General features: G+C 37.7%; 1 pseudogene across 1 annotated transcript; it reads right to left on the bottom strand.

Annotated features, from left to right (window-relative positions):
• Nucleotides 1-247: 247 nt before the first annotated feature.
• LOC308523919 (small ribosomal subunit protein uS5-like) lies at nucleotides 248-1315 on the bottom strand (annotated as a pseudogene). Its single transcript has one exon. The product of its transcript is annotated as a small ribosomal subunit protein uS5-like (transcript).
• Nucleotides 1316-7504: the final 6189 nt, after the last annotated feature.

Below are 7504 nucleotides of genomic sequence, written 5' to 3'. Positions count from 1 at the left end.
AAGCCAAGTCTGTCTCTGGTGTTGGCAGTGGCACAGCTCACAAACTTGAATGTCTTCATGTATAACCACCCTTTGTTTGGGGATATAAGGCAAGAAATGTAGAGACACATTTGTGTGGGGCCTGAACTGTGTTGACTTTAAAATGGATGGATGGATCATGTTGTGACAGAGGTACTCACATATTTGTTCATTTTGGTTTGTTTGTGATATCTAAAGTGTGATCTCTCTTGCCCAGGTAAAAGGGTGGTATAAAATTATATGTAATAATTAATCCTATTAGCTGCATGGAAACACTTCTTTTATTTTGTCCACATATTTTTATATCATTTTTCATTTTGTTTAACCTACTTTTATTTTTGAGTCTAAAATGTGTCTCTCTTTTTTTTGTGTTTTTTTTTGTTCAGGCTTAATTCACTTTATTTTTCTTGTATAAAATTATGTGGTGGCCACAGCTGGAGCCTGGGTCCTCTGCACAGAAACTCTGGTGTGGGTCTTTACAAGATGGTCATGAATTCCTGATAGGGAGACTTGGTGAACATGGTCTCTTTCCAGAGATCTGGGGTGAGATAGCTGTAGGTCTTAGAGATGGCATCAAAGGTGGCCTTGTTGAAGTTGCCCAGGGTGGTAGTGCAGCCCCTGGCCGAAGTGTAGCAGTCGTCAATACCAGCCATCATCAGCAACTTCTTAGGCACAGGGGCCGAGACAATGCCTGTACCCCTGGGGGCAGGGATGAGGCGCACCTGTACAGAGCCAAAGCGGCCAGTCACCTTGCAAGGTACGGTGTGGGGCTTGCCAATCTTGTTTCTCCAGTAGCCTCGTCACACTGGCACAATAGAGAGCTTGGCCAGGATGATGGCTCCACGGATGGCAGTGGCTACTTCCTTTGAGCACTTCACACCCAGGCCGACATGTCCAATGTAGTCCCCAATGGCGACAAATGCCTTGAACCAGGTCCTCTGGCCAGCACGTGTCTGCTTTTGCACAGGCATGATCTTCAAGACTTTGTCCTTGAGCGATGCCCCCAAGAAAAAGTCAATGATCTCAGATTCCTTGATCGGCAAGGAAAATAGGTAGATTTCCTCTAGGGACTTGATTTTCATGTCCTTGACCAGGTGGCCCAGTTTGGTGACAGGGATCCACTCCTTGTCCTCGGCCTTGCCTCCACGAGCTCCTCGGCCTCGCCCAGGCCCCGACCCCGGCCGTGACCCCGGCCCCGGATGCCGCTGCCAAATCCTCCACGGAAGCCACTGCGACCTCCTATTCCGGGGCCCCTGGGGCCTCCCGGCCCTCCCGCAGCACCGGTGTCATCGGCCATTTCGTGTTTTCTCGAAAAAGAAGCTAAAATGTGTCTCTTGTAGAGAGCGTGTAGTTGTATCATAAATTTTTAATCCAGTATGACAATCATTAACTTTTGATTGGACTATTTAATCCATTTACATTTAATTATATTATTAATATAGTTGGATTTGCATCTACAATTTTAGTGTTTGATGGCTTATGACATTTTTGTTCCTCTATTTTTACTTCACTGATTTATTTTTCAGTAAGTGAATATTCTCTAATGTACAATTTAGTTTCTCTAATGCTGTTTTTACTATAATTTTTAGTTTATTTTTTAGTGAATACTCTAGGGCTTATTATATACATCTTAACTTATAAAAATCAGCTTCAGATTTACATTTGCATAATTAGCTATATATAAGCACATTATTACTACCTAAATTCCATTTCATCTTCTTTGTGATGTTATGTGTATATATTACTGTTGCAAACCCAACAATGCATTGCTATAGTTATTACATTATCATGTGTAGTCTTAAGTGCAGTACAATTTTCCTCTCCCTCAACTCCTTTGTGCTATTATTGGCAAGTGAATCACACATATATTATGTTTCTACATGTGATAAGTCTAAAACTACATTATATGCATACCATTTTATAAAATTGCTTTTTAAATCACATGTGAAAAAAAATAAAATTTTCATTTGTACTGTTTCACATAAAATTACCTTTACTGGTGCACTTTTTTTCCTTGTTTTGTTTTGTTTATTTGTTTGTGAATATAAATTAATGTCTGTGGTATCTTGCTTTCAGCCTTAAGGCCTTCCTTTAGCATGTTCTGTAAGGCACTTCTGAAAGCAACAGATTACATTAGTTTTTTTTAAATCAGGGAAAGTCTTTATTTCACCCTTATTTTTGGAATATAGCTTTACTGAATATAGGCTTCTCGGTTGACAGTGTTTTAGCACTTTAAATATATTATTCTATTGCCTTCTGTCTTCATTTCTTTCTGCCGTAGAGGTAGCTGTTAATGTGATTTTGGTTCCAACGTAAGTGATGCTGTTTTCTCTTGCTCTATTTAAGGTTTTCTCTTTGCCTTTCATCATTTTTACTATGGTATACCTGTTTGTGGATCTCTGCAAATCCTAAAGGTGTACATTACTGTTTTCCAATAAATTTTGGAAGCTTTATTACATTAGCTTTATGGGAATATTTTCTGTTCAATGCTTTCCATTGAAAAGAATTTTTAGGGGTGAAATAGGCAGGTTTAGGAAATTTTTAGAAATTAAGGGGTCCATGGAAAAAATACAGGCTACAGAGTTGCAAAAGGATATATTTCCATAAGACAAGGGAGCTGGGAGCAGCAGAAGTTACATTTCCCTAAGACAAGGGAGCTGGGAGAAGTTACATTTCCATAACATAAGGGAGCTGGGAGTAGCAATCGAAGGAAGAAGAAAGCCCAGAGGGAATAGGAGAACAATGAGCGAGGAGGGCCTCACATGTCCCATCTTTGAGCTCAGGAGTTGCTATAGTGACCAAATCAAAGGGGAATAGTGACCAATCAGAGGGGTTATCAAGGCACAAAAAACTGCAGCCTTTATAAACCTTGGAAAAAGGAACTCGGTAGGACTCTTTCCCCCTCCCCACGTGGGAGTCTGTGTTCTTCAATAAATTTCCACCTTTACTATACCATCTTCCATCCGTGGTTTCTTCAACTCCGACAGACAAGAGCCCGGGAACCATCCTGCCCAGAGGAACACCACACGTTTCCAGTCCGAAATCCCCGCATCACCATCAGGTGCACCGATGTTGACACACTAGGCGTCCCACAGTTCCTCAGGCTCTGTTCATTTTTCTTCGCTCTCTTCTCACTCTGTTCTTCAGCTCTCACAATCTCTATCAATTTAACTTCCAGTTTGGTAACTTTTTCTCTTGCCGGTTCAAATCTACTTTGGAGAAACTCTCGTGAATTTTAAAATTTCAGTTTTTATACTTTTAAGCTCCAAAATTTCCATTTGGCTCTCTTTTAGAATATCTTCTCTATTGATATTCTTTCTGATGTGACCTTATCATCATACCTCTCTTTATTTCTTTTATCATGCTTTCCTTTAGTTCTTTCAACATATCTATAATAGCTATTATGAAGTTCTTTTTTTCTTAAATTTCACATATGGCCGTTCTCACAGACAGTTTATGTTACCTGCCTTTATTTTTTCCCCCCTTTCTAGTATATGAATCATCCTTTCTTGTTTCTTTGCATGTCCCCTAATTTTTTTTGTTGAAAACTGGACCATTTCAATAAAATACGGTAGCCACTTTGGCCAGTAGTCTTCTCCTTACTCCAGGCTTCTTATTGTAATTTGCTTGTTTATCTTTCAGTGGTTAGCTGGATGATTTTAGTGAAGTGTATTTACCCCCTACAGTGTAAAGCTTTCATGGTGCTTCTCAGGGGTGCACGTAGTGGCATTAGTAGGGCAATCTTTCCATCTTTCCTTGATCACATTTAGCTGTTATATTTCTCTAATTCTGGCTGAGTTATCTATTATTTTCAATAATGCCTTTAGGCATAGATTGCTTTGTAAACAAATTCAACCAAATGTAGCAACCAAATACTTTCTTATATCCTTGTGTGATATTTGCTCTGACCCCAGGAGGGCTCATCCCAGCTTTCTTCTTTCTTTCTAGCAAACCAACTGGCCTACACTCAATCCAACAATGCTATCTCAATTGCCTTTCACCACACCCTTCACTGTTTTTGAGAATGGCCCTAGGTCTGAACTTCATGCTCTGTTGCAAATGAAGTCATTTCCTTTGGGAAGAGATTAGGAGCTATCTCTTTTATAGCCTGCTTCTTTCCCCAGGCAAATTCTGAGCCAATCTTCTGGAACTGGCCATAGGAAAACTGAAAAAAAAAAAAAAAAAAAAAAGTCTCTCTGAGTCATACCCTCACTCCAGGAGGTGAGCACTTGGCAAAGGAAGACAGCAGCTTGAGGTCTTCTTGCCTTTCCTCTCCTGGCGTGGAACTACCACTGCATGATCCAGAGCAAAGGTTATTGAGATCCCTGTATTCCTAACATGCTGTGCCCAAGATACAACCTTTATTCCACAAATGGTGGCTGGGCAGATAAAGGGAGCCCCCACTTTATTGTTGCACTTGCCTGGGGCTTATCCTTAGAAACAAACATCTGGGGCAGCATGGAAAGTAAAATCCTGCTCATTTGGGTAGAAAGCCCTCTGGCTGGGAGCTGGGGGAAGAGGGAGTCCTGTTACAGCTGCAGTCCTGCCCTGCTCACCTGAGAGAGGGCTGGGGAGATGATGTAGTCTTGATTCATCTACCACAGACTCTTACTATTCTTGCTGAATTTTCATAGATTTTCTTTAATAGACATTTCATTTGCCTTTAAGACCATTTCTAAAAGCTTGAGATTGTTGTTTTGAAATATTTTTCACCAGTTTCCCTGGGAGCAGGTCATTAGAGATCCCCGCGCTGTCATTCCAGGAGTTCATTTCTATTTGTCTTCATTTCGGAAAGATAGTTTTGCTAAATATAGGATTTTTCAGTGTCAAAATTTTCTCCAGCACTTTGAGTATGCTGTGCCACTATATTCTGCCCTCCATTATTCCTGATGAAAGTCACTTGTTAATTTTTTTGGTATTCCCTTGTATGTGAAGATATCTTTAATTTTTCTCCTATGCTTTTAACATTTTCTCTTTACTTTTTTCCTACAACTTATTATATATCTAAGTATGAATATTTATATTTATTGGATTTTTTTGAAGTTTTTGGTTATATAGATTATCTTTTTTTAACATATGTGGAAAGTTTTCATCCATTATTTTCTCAATTATTTTTTCTGTTCCTCTTGTGATACTCCCATTACCTGTGTATTGGTTTTCTTAATACTTCCCCACAGCTCTTTGAGGATTTGTTCATTTCTCATTATGCTTTCCTCTTTCTTTTATTCAGATTTTATAGTTTCTAATGATCTATTTTCAAGTTTGGTTATTTTTTTTCCTTTTGGAAGCTCAAATCTACACTTGAGCAGCGTCTAGTGAATTTTTTATATCAAATACTATAATTTCAGTGTCAGAATTTCAATTTGTTTTTAAGATTTTATCTCTTTATTGATATTTTCCACTTGGTAAATCATTATTATCACATCTTCCCTTAATTTTTTTAAACATGGTTTTCTTTCATTCTTTGAACTTATTGATAATAGCTGATCTATAACTTGTGTCTGCTGTGTCCACTGGGCCCCCATCAAAGGCAATTTCTGTTGCCCACTGTTTTTCCTGTATGAGTCACACTATCATATTTATTTGCATGTCTATGTTTTCCTAAAAACTAGATATCTAAAATAATATATTGTATCAACTCTGGATTCTTATGTGTCCCCTTTCCTTCCCAAAGGCTTATTGATGTTGCAGGGTTTTTTTGTAGTTTATTTGGTTTACCAAAGACTTTAAATGGCCGTGATTTATAATTTTCACAGGTTAAATAGTTGTTTTACTCAGAAGAGAATCTGCAGAACTCCTCATATAGTCATTCCAGAAGTCCCAAGTACTGGGTTAATTTTGTACAGTTTCTGTACAAGACCTGCAACCATTTTCCAAAGAAGTCCTTGTTCCTCTTAATGGGAAATTTTATTTAGAGATCACAGTTTGGTTGATAGTTTTGCTCTTAAGTACATCACTTTCAATACTTTTGAATTTATACAACTAGGAATGATTTTTTTCCAGGTAAAATACATCATGAGGTTACACTGAAAACCTTTATTCTCAATAACATAAACACAACTTGTTTTACTAAAAAAAAAAAAAAAAAAAAAAAAAGCCACAAAACAACCCACAGTCAAATGATGTGTTTTAAAGTAGTAGGAATAGTTCTTATCAGTATTTATGCCACCAACTATATACACAGTCATTTTTTTTTAGTCCTCAACTGAGGATATTTTTTCCATTGACTTTTAGAAAGAGTGAAAGGGAGGAAGGGAGGGAGGGAGGAAGAGGAAGAGGAAGAGGAGGAGGAGGGGGAGGAGAGAGAGAGAGAGAGAGAGAGAGAGAGAGAGAGAGAGAGAGAGAGAAACATCACCTTGAGAGAGACACATTGTTTGCCTCCTGCACATGCTCTGACCATCGAACACGAAAGCCAACACTCTAACCAATGAGAAACACTGGCCAGGGCTAGTCACTTTTTATTTTTAAAGATCATTTTATTTACTAGTATCCAAATGATATAAATATATTTGCATGGTTCAAAGTCAAATCAAACCTACAAAACAAGATATATTCAAAGTAATTTAATTTATATCATTGTCTCCTCTACTTTACACAGACCAACATATAACATTGTTAAAATTTATTTTTCTAGTGCTTTTTAAAAAAAATTCACATAAGCCTGTTACTTTCACTTCTTCATATCCCCAGAATACAATGCACTTTTTCTTCTGTACCTTTTTTAAAAACAATATATCCTAGAAAACAATCTATAGTAATGTGTAGAAATATGCCTCATTTTTAATAGTTCATTTGCTGGTATTGATTTTTGCCTCTATATTCATAAATGATTTTGAATATAACTTACGTGTGTGTGTGTGTGTGTGTGTGTGTGTGTGTGTGGTACGGAGCCTCGGGGACCCCAGGAAGTGAGACGTGGTTGCTGGTGTCTGGGATCCTGTTGTAGCCATAGCAGCTTCACATTGAACACTTTAATGTGTTGAACACTATACATATTTAAATCAAGGAAGAAGCTAAAAAGTTCAAAAAACACTGCTTCAGAGGGATGCAGTATCGCTAATATTGCCAAATATTTCTTTCTCCTTTAAAGGGAAAATTTAGTAATTAAAGGTTTGTTTTTAGTTTTGGAATTTTAACTTCCCTATGCCAATTATTTCAACGTTATTTTAATTTAGAAATTGGGATCAGTAAATCTTTCTTGTTATTGTTAACCATCACTAAGTTAAATTTTGACAGTTTCATGAGCTGTTCACTTAAGACATATTTTTGAAATAGAAAATTAGTTCAAGATTAAACACCCAAATTTATCTACATGGTGGGCACAAGGGAGTGTGAGTTAACAATAAGTATGCATCCATGCAAATTGTGCCCTGCACCTGGAAAATTTCCCCTAATTCTCTCCACCACCTTTAGTATAAGATTATTTTTCCCTACTTTGCAGCATTTTGTCTCTCCTGTTTCAATGAGTTTGCACCCTTTAGATGGT

This window comes from Myotis nattereri, assembly GCF_964212035.1.
Source record: "Myotis nattereri genome assembly, chromosome: 8".
NCBI classification, from domain to species: Eukaryota; Metazoa; Chordata; class Mammalia; order Chiroptera; family Vespertilionidae; genus Myotis; species Myotis nattereri.
Note: the sequence above shows the minus strand (reverse complement) of the source record. Positions and strands in the feature narration are given on the sequence as shown.